The sequence below is a fragment of the Gopherus flavomarginatus genome, chromosome 2 (assembly GCF_025201925.1).
Source record: "Gopherus flavomarginatus isolate rGopFla2 chromosome 2, rGopFla2.mat.asm, whole genome shotgun sequence".
Lineage (NCBI taxonomy): Eukaryota > Metazoa > Chordata > Testudines > Testudinidae > Gopherus > Gopherus flavomarginatus.
The window spans coordinates 144,613,737-144,630,527 of NC_066618.1; the positions used below are offsets into that span (position 1 = coordinate 144,613,737).

At 40.2% G+C, this 16,791-nt stretch overlaps 1 protein-coding gene across 4 annotated transcripts in view; it reads right to left on the reverse strand.

Moving 5' to 3' along the window:
* The window catches only part of CDH18 (cadherin 18), a 1,010,793-nt gene that overhangs the window by 272,639 nt on the left and 721,363 nt on the right, over positions 1 to 16,791 (reverse strand). The window lies entirely within an intron of this gene.

Sequence of the window (16,791 nt, forward strand, 5' to 3'; positions counted from 1 at the left end):
GGCACGTGAGGTTGTGATTTATAAAAGGTAAAAGACATATGTAATCACTTGATGTTTTTCATTGAGGTTATATCAGCTATGCATGGTTGATGTTGCACATAATTTACACTGTGTTCTGTATGTATTTACATTGCTGGGAAAATTCTAACAAAATTAAAGGCCAGATTCTCAGCTAATATAAATTAGCATAGCTCCACTGTAGCTAGTGTACCTACACAGACTGAAGCAAGCGGATGACCTGGCCTAAAGATTAAGATCAAATCAAAACATTATAAAATACCATAACTCTGAACTCATTTTTTTAAGTCTGAAAAATAAAAATAAAAATGTGTGGGGAGGGAGAGAAAGTTGTAGTGAGAAAGAGTGTGCGCACAACCATCTAGTCCTCAAAGGACATCATTCTATTCTTACATATCTCATTTTTTATTCCTTTGGGCCACATTCTGCATTCAGATAAATGCACATCTCTCACAGACTTAAATGGAATGGTGTTTGTATTATCAAGGGGAGAATCTGTTCTTCTGTAAGTAATCCTCCCCTTAATTTATAATGCTCGGAGTGCTCAGTCTTGTAGTGCTTATAAAGCTAAAACACTCACCAAGTTGGAATTTGGCTTTTGTGAAATCTGGAATATTAGGACCAAAGATATTGGCCCATTTGGTGAAATAGTGAGAATTCTCACATGCATCGTTGATAATTCTGCCTTGATTGATAGACTACTATGTGTCATAATTTTTGAGCGAGTAGAATTTATTTCAGAAAGCACATGAGTGCTCTAATTTCTTTCTAAACCTGAAGAAAAGCTGCATTGAGGCAGATATTTCCAAATCCACTTCTGGTATAAGGCTCTAAAGTCAACAGAGCTGTCCCAGCAATGTCCAAAAGAAGCCTACTCCATGCTACAGGGAGACAGGGAAAATTCCCTCCTCATTCTCTTTCTTTAATACTGTGTGTGTGTAGTTGTTGTCCAAGCCCAGAACACTGGTAAGAAATTAACAGACTGAGCAATACTGGTTGAAAGGGCTCAACCCCTTCCTCACTTCAGCCTTGTAAGTTTTTCTGTAAAGATGCCACTGCTAAAGGCAGTTTTACTAGTCTACCAAAGAAGAGAACTTTTAAAAATTATCTGTACCAGGCTGATTCTATGCATTAAATATTTTAGGATATCAAAACCTTCCAAAATCACTGGCAGAGTCATGGAACTGAACAATATTGGACTCATTTTTATTGGGCTGGAGTGCGGGGGAGGGAGGAGAAGGGGGCGACACAGGGCAAAGAAGGTTAGCACTAGCTGTCAGAATGAAAATTCAGGTATATTTTCAGTCAGGAGAATCTTGAATCTCACAGGTAAACTGTAGGAGGTAAGATGGATGTACCAGCAATGAAATATTCCCCTGCTCACAGGTGTCAACAAATTATATGCTTGTCCTGCTACATGTTATGTGCAAATTACCCTGCAAGCTATTAAAGGAAAATGTGGGCTGCGTTAATTAAGGGAAGACAATGAGTTGGATTACATTAGCAAAACCTGAAACCCTCAGATTCCATTGTAAAGCAACTACTGAAAGAAAGAAACTTGCACAAAATGTTTTGGGTACCTCTTTTTTCTGCTTTTTGATACATTTTCTACAGTACCTGCAAGATAAGACCTTCACAGATTCATACAAATCAATCTGTTCTGGTCTCGAATTTCAGGCCCTGAACCCGAAATTCAAAAGAATGTCTTTGTGCAATATTCTTTTGCACAGCTGAGACTTTTCCCTTGCCCTTTAGTATGCATTCTTTCTCCTCCACCCTTCCAATAACATAAAGGAGAGAAGAGGATTTTCAACTTTAAACTAAGACAGCATCACCAAGATGAGAATTCTGTTTCAAATTGACCCTTGGTAGAAAAATATAGATGTCTCCGCCTCTCTCTCCAGCCTCATTGCAATATGTGGTGTGCTGAAGAGACCTCCTGGGAGTCCTTGTTAAGACTTTTTCCATGAAGTAGAAGGTAGGCTTGGGGTAATTTCCCTGCTTATGATGGAGTTGGTCTTTTTTTTCCCCGTGCATACTGCTAAACCATCCCTAGTAGAAACAATGTATCCCTGTGGCTCAAAGGAAAAAAGGACTAGAAGATAGTCCAATGGGTAGGACACTAGGCAGGGCCTCTGGAAATCTGGATTTAAATTGCCTGTTCTGCCACTGAATTCCTGTGTGACATTGGGCAAATCACTTAGGGCTTGTCTACATGACACAATAAAGTACATTAGAGGGGTGTCATTTATAGAATGTGCTGCACTCTAACTGCCCAACCCAGACCCTGCTGGCACACATTAAAAGCTATCTAAATCATATTATTCTTAGTTCATGCCAGCAGGGTCTACATGGAACTTTACTGTAGACAAGTCCTTATTTTTATTTGCTACGATTCCCTATTTGTAAAATAGGGATGTTAGGGTTCTTGGGATACCCAGGACTGTGAGTCACCTTGTTAACCCTGCCTCTAGTGAGAGGGAATCTTTCTTGTGGTAGATGGATGACAGACAAGTCCTGACACCACCAGCCATAGAGACACTTGAGCACTCTCCTCTAGGCTATGCCAGCCCTAATATCACCTCACAGGTTAACAACAGGGACACCACTATCCCTGAGTCTCTTTGAATCATTCTCCTGTGATATCTAGTCCCTGGTACTGGCTACTCACAGAAATTGCAAATCTTCTTCCCCCAAAGGTACAGTGTATGCCAGTTTACCTGTTTCACCTTATACCACCACTCCTGTGAACCACACATCACTTGTGAACACTTACAAGAAAACTGAAGTAGGTTTATTTAAGAAAAAAAAACTAGAAATGAGAGAAAGTGATGGACACAACTGGTTACAACACAAAATAGTAAAATGCAAACTGGGTCTACACTTATCAATAGTTACCTTTCCTATTTAATAAAGTAGGTCTGCCCACCCGAAAGTTCAGTCTGTTGCAGAGCTGTCTGGCTTCACAGAAATCAGGATCCAAACGTTCATGATGCTTCCTCCCCCCACTCCACAAGGTGTCTCCTCAGTGAATGGATCCAGAGTGCTTCTCCCACCCGTGTTATACTGAAAACAGATTTTTGTTCTAGGGAGAAATAGGGAGAAACCTTGCCTTGTTGTAAACTTTCTTTTTTACCTTTAGGTGGTTTCAGTTGTTTGTTGTTGCCTCTGGTGGTTTTCCATACAAAATCTTAGTATTCCACAAGGCTGAACAGTTGAGCCTTGCACTGAATCACAGGCCAAACAGGTAGAGCGTCAACTCTCCTTTGACTAAACCAAGTCATCACCATCACCAAGACACAGCATCTCCTCATTACTACGCCAATATAAACACATTATTCCTTGAATATTACCCCTATAAGAATCTCATAATAATCATGAATCTTGACAAGTTACGTGGTTTCTGTGGATACCTTTCATGTTACTCTTTATGGATAAATATCCTGTAAACCATGTGTTTGGTGTAATTAATTTGTCAGGTCTGAAGTTACTTAGCTTTCCTAACAGACAACATACACAGAAAGATCAGATGCCAAGTTTCCAATGCTTTTTTGCAACCCTATTTCCACTCCTTTCAATGACTACCATCCCTTTGAGGTCTCGCTACCAAAAGCAGTGTCACTGAATCCAACTTCAAAAAGTTACAAACAAGACAACAAACTATAGACACAAGGAAAGAAGAATAAATAGTGACCATATTCTAGCTTAAAACAGCTTTAGGTCATTAAAGCACATGAGCTCTGAGAGCCTCTGTGGCACATCTGCCTAAGACAATCATTTATCCCTAAAGTCCTTTTGTTGTTGTTGTGTCCCCCTTCCCCAAGACATTTTCTTCTCCCTATAAACTCCACAGACATGGTTGCTCATAAAAGAGCATTTCCACATGCAGGACACAGAGCCAAGATTTTCACAAATGGCTATGTGATTTTGGGTGTCTGAGTTACTGGGTGCACAAATTAAGACACCTTGGATGAGCCTGTTTTTCTAGAAAGTGCTGAGCACCTGCATTTTGGAAATCAGGTCCCTTCAGAGAATCTCAGACAGGGCAAAACTGAGGCACTTAAAATCACTAATCACTTTTGGAAATCTTGGCCATTCTGAGTCTGCTTCTGTGTCTCAGAAAACAAGGCTTTCAACTATTCATTTGTCACTGATAATTGCCTTGTGCTGGACATAACAAAAAATAAAGAGATTGCCCTATAGAGATTACAGTCTAATAAACAACATTCTAAAAGTTAGAGAAATCGAAAAGTGGGATAACACAATTTTTTTTTCTTTCCTCCAAATTGCTATATATATGGAGAAGTTTGAATGGGAGTAGGTTAGTAGATAAGCAAACTGTGATTAGGTCATTCCACAAGTAGATTGGGCAGGCTATATATTGAAATACTAGAAAATATTTCAATATGTACCTTTCTCTGTAGATGAGCCATTCAAAAATAAAAGATAACATCTTCAGTGGTGCCTACGTGACTTAGGAGCCTCAGCTTCATTTTTAAAAAATTGACCTAGGCACTGAGCAATCAAATCTCCTTTGACTTGCAATGAGACTTGGGCTTCTATATTATGTCAGCATAGCAGGGGAGTTACATCAGCAGGAGGAGCATTTCAGTGCGTACACCTCACTATTTTGTTGACAAAACTGTGTAAAGTAGGCAAGGCCTAAGTCTCTTAGGCTCTTGTGAAGATTTTACCCAATATTGTTTATTTGGAAAAATTCCTCAACAGGACAAATTCAGAATATATATTGTATCTGTTCACTTCAAGATGAAGCCAGACCAGTGCTGCAGTACGCTTTGTTTTCTTCTTTCATTCCCCACTCACCCCATCCCTGTCTTTATTTCTTTAAATTTGTACCTGTTCTGAGAAACAAGAAAGTGAAAATAATAGCTGAAGAGTAAATCTGAAATGTCACCTTTATCAAGTCAGTAGGCTTCATTTCTTGACATATTTAATAACAGTTTGGCTTCAGGATGATTTATGATGGCTCTTCCATCTTTTACTGGTCTATTTCTTTAGCGTATGACTGATTTAGCAGAAGAGTGAGCAAGGTGTCCTTGTTTTGTTAAGACAAACATTTTTCTTCCATTAGTGCTATTATATGTCTAATTTTTTTTTATAATCCTCAAGATATCATAAAAAGGATTAAGTTTCTGAAGGCACAATGTTAATAGTTGTAGTTTAAACTTCTCTTAGCTAATATCAGTTTTCCACTACTAATTTTAAAACCTCTAAATAAATGCCTTACTATTTCAGAGACCTGCCATCTGAATTGCTAGCTCACTAATTAAAGTGAATGTATACACAACACACAGGGATTTCAGTTCAATATTTAAAAACCTCAGGTCCAGAACTAGGTTATCACTATCAAGATCCGTGTGGCACTAATGTGTAACTACTGAAAGTAATCATTTAGGAGCAAGCTTTATTTCTCATCAAGCTGGGTACAGAAAGGGAAAGGCTGCACCTGCTTATTTGAATGATTTTGTAATTGTCACAGTTCAGGGCAACTGAACTTGTAATTTCCCATCAGTGGTTCACCACAGGAACTTGGCTTTCAGCTCTCTAGCTGTTGCCTCTCTTAGGTGGAGACATGCATCTCTCTCACCCTTCTGACTCTGTCTTTTCCCAGGCTGGAGAGTTCCCATTCCTTCACTGTGTCTTCTCAGCACAGACCACTTGCCCTAGAATACCTGCTTCCTCTCTTCAGAGAAAGATAACAGTTGAATTGTTACACATATAAGTTACCCCCCAGCTCTTTCTAAAAAACCTTCTTCATCCTTAAGGTTCAAAGTACTACAGAGAAAACATATTAAAAACAATAAACGAGCCTGGTGTGCTAATAAGCTTACCAGAAGTCAACCCAATTTTCTACAATGGATTTGGCAAGTGCAGTCTTTTAACCTAGGGGAATCCTTGTGGTTACAAGTTCATCAGAGTTTCAGCTCAGAACAAGCACTCATTATTATGCGGTCCCAGTAGGCCCAGTCCTTCCAAACCTCCCCTAAGGATTGGGGTCCTCAATGGACCTGTCCATTTGCTGGAACAGGAAGAAGGCCCTGAGGCAGGTTAAACCCCAGGCTTTTATCCAGAAATCCATTTTTTGTCTGAGACTTAGACACTCATACAGTATTTCATTTCTCACTATGCCAAGGATAGTGTGTGATCTTGGACAAGTCATTTAGTTTGTCTGTGCCTCTGCTCCTCAACTGCACAGTGTGGATAACAGCACTTTCCTCATTCATCATATCCCTGTGAAGTAGAGATGGGGGCCATATAACTACTGTAAGTAGACTATTATGCCTGTGCAACTTTAATGTAGCCCCTTTGCATGTCTGCATTATAATACACTCTTTAATTACATGTTCACACAGTATTTTTCCCCCACAGGAGCCCCACCTGATTCAGTGCACAGAATAGACAATACTCAATTAATGTGCAGCTATTCAGTATCTTGTTTTATCTTCATTGTTCAAGATGTCTCATTTATTGTAATGAAGATAAGAACTATTAATTTCCTCATAGGCTTTTCCATGGTGCTCGTTACAGTATCTGAATGCTTCAAAAACATTAATTAGTTAATCTTCACCAGGGTCTCAAGTCAGGTATCCATAAAATGAGGAAAATACAATTAGTTAAAGGTTTGGTTTAAGTGACTTGATTGGTATTTCACAGGAACTTTGTGGCAGAGACAGATAGAATCCAATTATCCAGGGCAGCATTAAAGTTCCTTAACCATGAGACCATCCTCATGCTTCCTGAAATCCCCTGCCTCATTCACCATACAACTTCCAACTTCTGCAATATATAAGGCATGGTTCCCAGAGACAACAGTCTCCTTTATGACACAACCCTGATTCATTCCGAGAGCAGGTCCATCCTATGCACAGAATGAGTCAGGGATCCGGTGGGGAAAAACAGCATATAATTATGCAATTAAAGACTATCATAACACATATGCCAAGGAGGCCAAATTAAGACAGACAACTGTAATTGTGGCATTTGCTAACTTTTGAGTACCTAAGAGCGACACGAGATGGGCATGCAGGGTTATGTGCTCCCCCCCAGATTGGTCTGCTGGGGGGAGGAAGAGAGGCTCTGTCCTTCTCTTGCTACATCTGCCCCGGCACACTCAGCCCATCCTTGGCAATTGGGCCAGGCAGACAATGCAAGGGGCAGGACCAGCCACTTCTCATGCCAGCCACTTTGGGTCACTGCTCTGTGCAGCACAGCATATGCCTAACAGAGACTGAGAGAGCCTCATTGGGAAGATGGTGGCGGGCTGCCCCTTGCCTGCACCAGCTGCCGTGGACAGGGGAGCTGAGCAAGACAGAGCCTCCCCTCTCCCAGCATGTTTCCAGCTTGCTTAGCCCCATCCCCAGCCTCTGGACCTGGCTGGGGGGGCAGCCTACCACTGCCTCCCCAGCCAGGCTCTCTCAGGCAGCTGCTGCACTGTGCAGAGCAGTAACTCTGAGCAGTTTGCTTGAGCCATGTGAGAAGCAGCTCCCTCACACTCCCACCTGGGCCTGGCTGCTAGGGAGCGCAGCCAAACATGCCAGGGTCAGGCACAGCAGGAGGACAGAGTGCCCCCCCCCAGCCCCGAGGTAACATGGGGGTGAGGAGAGTGTGGCAGCCCTGAGCTGGGCGCAGTCACTGAGCAGAGAAAGCATGTGGGGCCATCACATGTCCTCTTTAGATTGTACTCCCTCACCCCCTAGTATGGGGAGGCATGCGTCATCCATGCTGACTTTGCAAATTTAAAACTTTTCTTTGAGCTCAGTTTGCATGTGCTTAATTTCCCAAGTTTTGTTTATTTTTAAAAACAGTAATTTAATCACATGGTATTATCATTGACAGCCACATGGGACACCAGCATTATTGAAACTTTCAGATCCCACACAGAGCTCCCCACCAACTGAGCCAGCAGAGTAACTGACAGAAGTAGTACATTGTCTTCCTCTATATGCACCAGAAGTAGAGGGGGATGAGGTCCTTTACCATTGTGTTTCACAGATACTTGCTGACAGCAGAGAAATAATGAGACTCAGGAATTCTGGATTTTATTCTGGGCTCCGAGGGGGGTGTGCTCTTGTGAGCAACAGATTCTTCTGCCCACTCCCACCAAGCTTGAAGCCTTTCTGCCTCTTTCCCTCTCATTCTATCCCTGTCCCAATCCTGTCTCTTCCCTTCTTCCTCCCAGTCCCATTCTCCACTCCTCAGGCTTCTCATCCCAGTCTTAGTGTCCTCACTCAGCCAGTGCTAGTATCCCCCTACATACTTCCCATCCCAGTTGCAGCCCCTTCTGACTCCCAGTCTTCTCCCACCACTCCTAGTCCCCAATTCCTTGTCCCAGTCTCTTTGCCCAGGCAGGTCCAGTTTTCGCCCTTCATCCTAGTTCCTTGTTATATCTGTTTCCCATTCCCTCCACACCTTGTTCCTTTCACAACATTGGTTTCCAGTCTGTGTCATTGCTAAAATTAGTCCCAGTCTTCCTCTCACACCACATCAGACTGTAGTCCAAGTCTCCCTTTCCCAAGGATTGTTGTGCCACTCTACTCCCCCTAATCCCTCCTCAAGGACCAGTTCTTGCCCACTCTGCATTCCAATCAGACAACTTTTCCATCTTGCTGGCAGGACATTGTGATCACAGGAAAGATAGGCTCATATTCTCAGTTCTGGAGCCCAATCCTCAGCAGCCCAGATCAGCAATTGCAGGGAATGTCTATTCAGTCCTACACAGGGATATGCCCAGTATGGAAGGAATATTTGGAGAATTCAATTGCTACGTTTTAGCAAGATCCTACCCTAGTGATCAGGTGTGAATTGTAATTTTTCCAAGACTTAAAACTTGGCCAAATTTGGCCAGATATTTCCTGGACAGCAAAAGGCTCATCCCTGGTACTTGGGAGTACCCATCCACACCCTACGAATGTTCAAGTCCCTGCCCCAAAACACTAGAGCTTCTCAAATTAAAGCTAGATTTAAAGAATTTTTTTTTCCTTTAGGCTCATTCTCACAAACAATTGGACCATTGTAGCTGAGGGAAAAAAGCCTGAGGCAAAAATGGAAAATTTCAGCCCATGTTTGGCAAAATTATAAGCAATTGAAGACAGGGTCATATAACAGGAAGTATCAGGCAATATTCATATTAGATATCAGCAGTGCTACCAATACTGTTTTCAATAGAGTGATTTTTTTTTCATGTTGGCATTAGTGTTACATTAACAAAATAAGATGGAGGTTTTTAGAGTTGAACAATATTTTGTGGCTGGGTTCCAGTTCAAGTCCCTGATTAGAAGTTCCACTAAAACAAAACAGAAACAAAAGCCTTCCTCAGATAGGACTGAATTATTGCTTTGTGTATCAATGAAGCTGAAAAATTTTAACTCATTTTGATTTTTACTACATCCAGTGCATCTCTGTTGGGTTCTCAAATAAACCATGACATACATGTGTACAAACAAATGAAATTACATACACACCTAGGTTTGTTTTCTGAGATTTGCTTGAGCACCTGGGGAAAACAAAGAACTGTTCCCCTGGCAGTCTCTTTTCCCTAGGAACTGCCTCTTATAAGTTCCTTCATTAGTAATGAAGTGCAGCTGCCTTCAGTAAATCAGGCTCCAGAGGGATGCAGGTGTCTTTTCTCTCACCTTTCCTGTGTTAAGAGAACTGCATTGGAGTCTACACTAATGGTGCTTCCTTCTGCTGGGGAGACTGAGTCAGGGGTTTACAATGATGTGAGGGGCAGCAAAGCATCTGTACCTCCAATCACAGCAGGGAGTGGGAATTGAAAATTGTTCCAAACTGAGATTATTACTTTGAATCCAAGTAAGGATTCATAAGGAGAGTTTAACTATTTTGTGATTACAATATATTTTAACAAATTACATATATTACAAATTTGAGATGCAGGAAAAAACTTTAGAATGTTCAGTTTATATTTTACAGGACTCCAAAATTACTTTGGGTTTAGTTCCACTAGGAGCAAGCTTTACAATTTCTTCATTCAAACATCATGTGTCCTCCTAACCTCTGATTTGTCATTGTTAAACAAGGCTCCCAGCCAGCATCCTCTTCCAACTTTCCTCCGTTCTTCAGCACTTCAGAGTTTATTTTTATTCTGAATTTGCAAACAAATTATATTGCTGTTTCTTCTTTAAGCACACACAAACCCTCAACACACCTGCCTTTCACCACAGAACAGCTCAGTTTCTCATTGTCCACTAGAAAAAATGTGTGCCCCCTAACCCATACTCACAGCCAAACTCTATTAATCACAGCACAGCTAACAAGGAGTTAATAAACAAAGGCTGATTTCTCCATGCTACTAAATTATATGCAGTTCATTCCACCATTAAACTAATATTATATTTGCAGATTACCATATGCTAAAATATATTTTATCCCACATACCAAGCCCAAAATTAATTTAACGTGAATTAACATTAAAATGATAACACAACCTCTTCTTAGAATAAATAAATTAATAATTACAATAAAATAGAACATTTCACAATGCCAATTGCTGAGTTTTAGTTGTAATGTATTGAAGCTATTTTTCTAATTTCCTCAGTATCCATCTGGAACAAAGTGACACAGCTGAAGTGCAAATAGTAACATAACCGTTCAATTCCTTAGGGCCTTAGATATTAATGTAAACAGGTTAATCTGGCTAAAACCAGATTAGTTTTGCAACACTAAATTGCATCTGTAGCAATTAAATTCCACATACTGTGTTATAACTAATGTGCATGTTGCTGTCCCTATGGAAAATACAAGCAGTGCAAGCTGTGGGATGAAGATCTGTACTGGAAACTGTTTGGGAAGTGAACTGGAACCAATATGAAATGAACAGGAGAAAAAGCCTCTCAAAGATGTCTCAAGCAATGATTGTGTTTGTAGTAAAAGAACAGCAGCAAATATATACATCAGGTTTTTTAAAATATGTATATATATATATATTATACACATACACACACACACCCCTACCTCGATAGAATGCGACCCGCTATAACACGAATTTGGATATAACATGGTAAAGCAGTGCTCCAGGTGGGCGGGGCTGCGCAGTCTGGTGGATCAAAGCAAGTTCAATATAACGCAGTAATATTTTGGCTCCCGAGGACAGTGTTATATCGAGGTAGAGGTGTATATATTATATATACACACACATCAGTCAGTTAAATCAATCTACTTGCAAGGAGTTTCTTTATTTCCTCTATTTGATTCTGATCCTGCCACAATATATTTTGGATCCCTTATTCTCTTCAGACCTGTGAACAGACCCAGTCCTCCTGCCCAGGAAGAAGGCATGGCTTCCCCTAAAATTTGTTGTCATTGCTGCTCAATTCACCAGACAACATGTGGGTCTACTATGCTACTTCCAAAGGTCAAGCATATTACTATCATAACATTCTCATCCCCACTGACCCAAGAAGGAAGAATTCCAAGGTTACTCCACAAGCTGGATCTCTCACTTATATTGCAGCAATCACATGAAATATTTTTGACAAAGAAAGGGAATAACTGTAGAAAATCAATGTATACATAATGCCACCTAACTTCAGACATGCATACAGTATTGAGGGCAACTTCTATCCTGGGTATGTATATGGAGCTCCTATTCATTTTGTGTTTCTTTAGAAAATAGTCAAAATATAGATAGAAGGGAAATTACATTATAATAATAAATAATATAATATAGTAAATGGCAAATCTTTTGCTCTCTCTTTAGTACTCATTGTAAGAATATTGATCATGATGACTTCTTTTGACACTTATGTAGATATAATATGTAACTTCACAGAAATGCTGCTGTAATGTACCAGTGAGGTTAACAACCACATATAAAATGCTACCAAATGAGGCATATACTGCATAATCGGAATCTAGCTTGATGCCACTGAGATGTGCATTGTCTCCATGCATCTGAGAGCATCCTCAGACTTTCTCAGTGAATCTCTTCCTTTTGTATATACTACGAAATACGATTTAATGAAATGTACTGCTATGGGCAATGTCACACCTTTCTGCTGAATTCTCAGAGGGAATCATTAGCCCAGGAGATAACTGTGTTATCCATAGTGGTGTTCACAAATTGAGTCAGAGCTACTCCAACATCCATGTCAAAAGGAGGCCGAAAACCCAGAATTGTAATTGCCCCCATCTGGTGAATGGGCTTTCTGAGAGAGAAGAAAATAATTGGATTGCAATCATCCAAGAAAACACAACAGAAACTGTATTAACTTTAGAGTATAACATGATAGCACCCTAACATCTGTTTTTGTGAGATGTTCTCATTTAAAGTCCACTCCTTTCCTACCATTTTTGGGGAGACTGGGTAATGGCTGGAGTGTGCAGATGTATACATAATGGAGTTTGAAATAACTTCTGTAGCATAAAAGCTAACACAAGCGGTCAATGATACTCTGTACTTTGTTCCCCTCACACACAAAAACTGATAATATTAAAAGGCAGACCACTGTGAGAATGACTCAAGTGAAATACAGCCTGAAAATAAAATAGCAAAGCAATAGTATTTAGTGTAGTCAGCAGAAAAAAACAGAAATGCTCATTTATTAGACCTCTAACAAGAGTATTTTTCTTTTAGAAATAAAATGGTTGTAGATTCAGAAGCTACATTTACAGTGCACTATGTGTACTGATCAATATATAAGAAAACACATATCTTTGTGATAAAAATTTCATGTGAACTCTTCATAGTAGTAGGTTTTCATTTCAGTTATTTTTTATTTGTGTGAGATGATGTGATGAGCATTTAAATTTACTGTTCAGAAGGATAGGGCCCTTACAGCATTTTAGTTTTAAACACATGCTTCTTTTGTTCAGATGGATCATTGTATAGCAGGATGGCCATTCTGGTTGCAGAATCATCTGCCCAAAGAACATCTTGAATATGTCACCATTAAACCAATGCATTTTTTCACAGATTATATGGCTAAACACTCACAGTATATTAAACTATTAATTGAAAATATTTTTTTTCTGTTTGGAAAGTTGTTTGAAAACAGACTTATTTTTTATGAATGTGTGTATTATTCAGAATTTTTTTTAAATGATATAATGTGAATATACTGCCAGAGCATATGCACTATTGGTTATTCCTGGGGCGTAAGCAGTTAATTTAGTTACAATGTATTGCTTCTTTATTCTGAGTATGAGGGTAACTTAAACAAGGAAGAGGAATTATCAAAGTACTGGACCTTACAGAGTAAGGGAGACAGCAGTTTGCGGAGTTAAGGAAAATTAATCTGGCAGGATTAGGAAATTTTAGGATATTTTAAATCTTTTACTTTCTGGGCCAAAAGAATGACACCACTGCTAGAAAAAATAAGCCATCATAACATATCTTGGGTCAGATTTCAAATTAATTTTCTATTGTAATATTTAACCAAACCAATGGTCAAAACTGTGAAGGGTTTTGCCAGAGCCTTGCCTGGATTATTTGTAATTGTCCCTGTACCGGGACTCTGGTCAGGAGTTTGAAAGTCTAGCTATAATGGTTGCGGTCAATATCCTTGCCCACTTTATTTAACTGTGTTATTGTTATGATTCTGGCTTAGAAATCTGAGAATTCAATCTCTCCCTGTATGTACAACAGTATTACAAATCTACTGCATGTATTTAATTTAGGGGGCTCCAATTTGTTTCTGTTACCTACCACCACACACCACAATCACTGTCATAAACAAATTAGTGATTGCAGTAGTGGTATAGACTCCCACTCTTAATTGGTAAAGCCAATCAGATACCCATAATACTATGATTCTAACCGGGAGTTCAGGCAGTGCATCAGTGTCTTTGGATGTATGATGTTCTTAAGCAGATACCCATCTACAATAACACCCATTTTTTACCACAAGATTTTTTTTTAAATGCCCTGGTCTCCAGTATTCTCATCACAGTCATTGACACTCAACAACTGTATTCTGTATAGGGAAGATTCAGAAGTGCTCAATATTGGTATAACTCACCTCCTGCTGAAATTACATGTGTGTTTTACCTTAGATTTCAACAGGAGCAGAGGTGGAACAATGTCTGAGGACTTTTGAAATTCCTGCCTTGTTTGTCCATGCACCATCAAACTGATAAGGGTTCATTAAATTGCTGCAGTAGTCTGTGTCAGGATTCTGGGGATTAATTCATTTCCACAGTTCTACTCCTCCATTGTATTAAGAATTGTTCTATTTGCAACTGTTTTACTGGTCATCCATACATACAATGTACAAGAAAATTAGCAGTGGAAGGATATACAGATCTGCCACAGACACATTTTGACTCTGTGGAGATACTAACAGAGAGTCTTACAATGGACACTACCAGCATAACTTCTTTGTCACAATTTATTTCTTTGTCACTAGAAGCAAATCACAGTGATATTTTGGAAAGACACAGCAGTCTCTTTTTCTTTCAGTTGTTTCAACACATTTCAGCTGCAGACACAAATTTAGTTTTTCATAAACATTTGTACATGTGTAGCTGTACACCTCCCTCCACACACACCAATTTCTAATTCCCCATATGCTTACAAAGTATTTGTCTATTTGCTCATGTCTGCTAATGATTATTGGAATGTAAGCAGTTTTATTTAGTTTTAACCAGAGCTGATAATGTCACGTTTTTATGTACCATAGACACTTTATATAGTAATAGCCTCCATCAACAGATTATGCAGAGAAATAAAAATTGGCTTCACCATCCATACAAAATAAATATTTGCCCTGAGACACAAACATATTAAGGCCAGCAAAATGTTGAGTGCACATACTGTGTGTCAGCAATTGAGAGTGGTGAGGTTTAAATATTTTTACTCCTTACCGAAGGCAATGAACATCATAATCTGTTCTGGAAAAAAAATGATACCAAGTTGTGATAAATGGGTAGTAAAATTGCAGTAACAGACAATTCATGCAGATGTTCCTGGCTGCCACTTTTGGTACCTTCACAACCAAGTTGTTCCTACCTCACTAGATTTTCACATGCAAGAATGAAGTGAATTCCACTTTATCCCCATGTCATGGTATAAATCCCCAATCTGAACCTTAGAGTCCAAAAGATGGGGTACCAGCATGAACTCCTCTAAGCTTAATTACCAGCTTAGATCTAATAGGCTGCCACCAACCAGGACTTACAGTGCCTCTTACACTCTGGTCCCCCAAAAACCTTCCCTGGAGACCCCAAGACCCAGATCCCCAGATCTTGACACAAGGAAAGTAAACCCTTTCCCCCACCGTTGCCTCTCCCAGGCTTCCCCTCCCTGGGTTACCCTGGAAGATCACTGTGATTCAAACTCCTTGAATTTTAAAACACAGAGGAATTCCACTTCCACCCCTCCTATCACCCACCAATTCCCTGGTGAGTACTGACTCAATTTCCTTTGAGCCTTAACAAGGGGAAAATCAATCAGGTCTTTTAAAAAGAAAACTTTTAATAAAAGAAAGAAAGAGTAAAGATCATCTCTGTAAATTCAAGATGGTGTATTACAGGGTCTTTCAGCTTATAGACACTAGAGAAGCCTCCCCCAACAAAAATACAATTTAAAATACTTCCAGCAAAATACAGATTTGCAAATACAGAAAACAATTAAAAGACTAAACTTGCTTTTTTTCCCAGTACTTACTAAAATTAGAACAGAAGAGATTTTTTCAGAAAGATTGGAGGAATCTGCTTATGTGTCTGGTCCCTCTCAGAACCCAGAGAGAACACACAAAAAAAGACTTCCCTCCACCGAGATTTGAAAGTATCTTGTCTCCTGATTGCTCCTCTGGTCAGGTGTTCCAGGTTCACTGTTTGTTTACCCTTTACAGGTGAAAGAGACATTAACCCTTAACTATCTGTTTATGACACCCCATCACAAGTGGGGGCTGTGACAAAATTCCTCCTCTGTCTTGGTGGGTCCTGCACTTATTGGCAAATTTTGCTCACCTCAGTGATCTTCCCCACAGTCTGGGTCAACTTCTCCTGTGTCTGATCAGGAGTTGGCAGGTTTGGGAGGAACCCGGGCCCACCCTCTACTCCGGGTTCCAGTCCAGGGCCCTGTGGATTGCAGCTGTCTATAGTGCCTCTTGTAACAGATGCATGACAGCTACAACTCCCTGGGCTACTTCCCCATGGCCTCCTCCAAACACCTTCTTTATCCTCACCACAGGACCTTCCTCCTGGTGTCTGATAATGCTTGCACTCCTTAGTCCTATCCTCCCCTCGCACTCTCAGCTCCTTGTACCTCTTGCTCCTAGCTCCTCACATGCACTTCCTCTCCTCTGCCCCCTCTCCCACCCCCACTTGACTGGAGTGAGCTCCTTTTTAAACCCAGGTGCCCTGATTAACCTGCCTTGATTGGCTGCAGGTGTTCTAATCAGTCTGTCTGCCTTACTTGGTTCTAGCAGGTTCCTGATTACTCTAGTGCAGCTCCTGCTCTGGTCACTCAGGGAACAGAAAACTACTTATCCAGTGACCAGTATATTTGCCCTCTACCAGACTCCTGTACCCCACTGGTTTTGGGTCTGTCACAGGGCAAAAGAGGGAAACTACAAAGAACAGATTTACAACAATGGAATCTTCTCAAATGAAAATACATAGATTCCATCACTGAACAGGAATGGAAAAGTAATGAGTGTTTCAAGTTTTATCACATGGTTGTTCTAATACTTTGGGGAAATGGCTCAATACTTTACCCATGTGACAACGTGAGTCACCTACTCCTTCCCTGCCCCTACACATAATGGTGCAAAGATAAGAGAAATTTACATG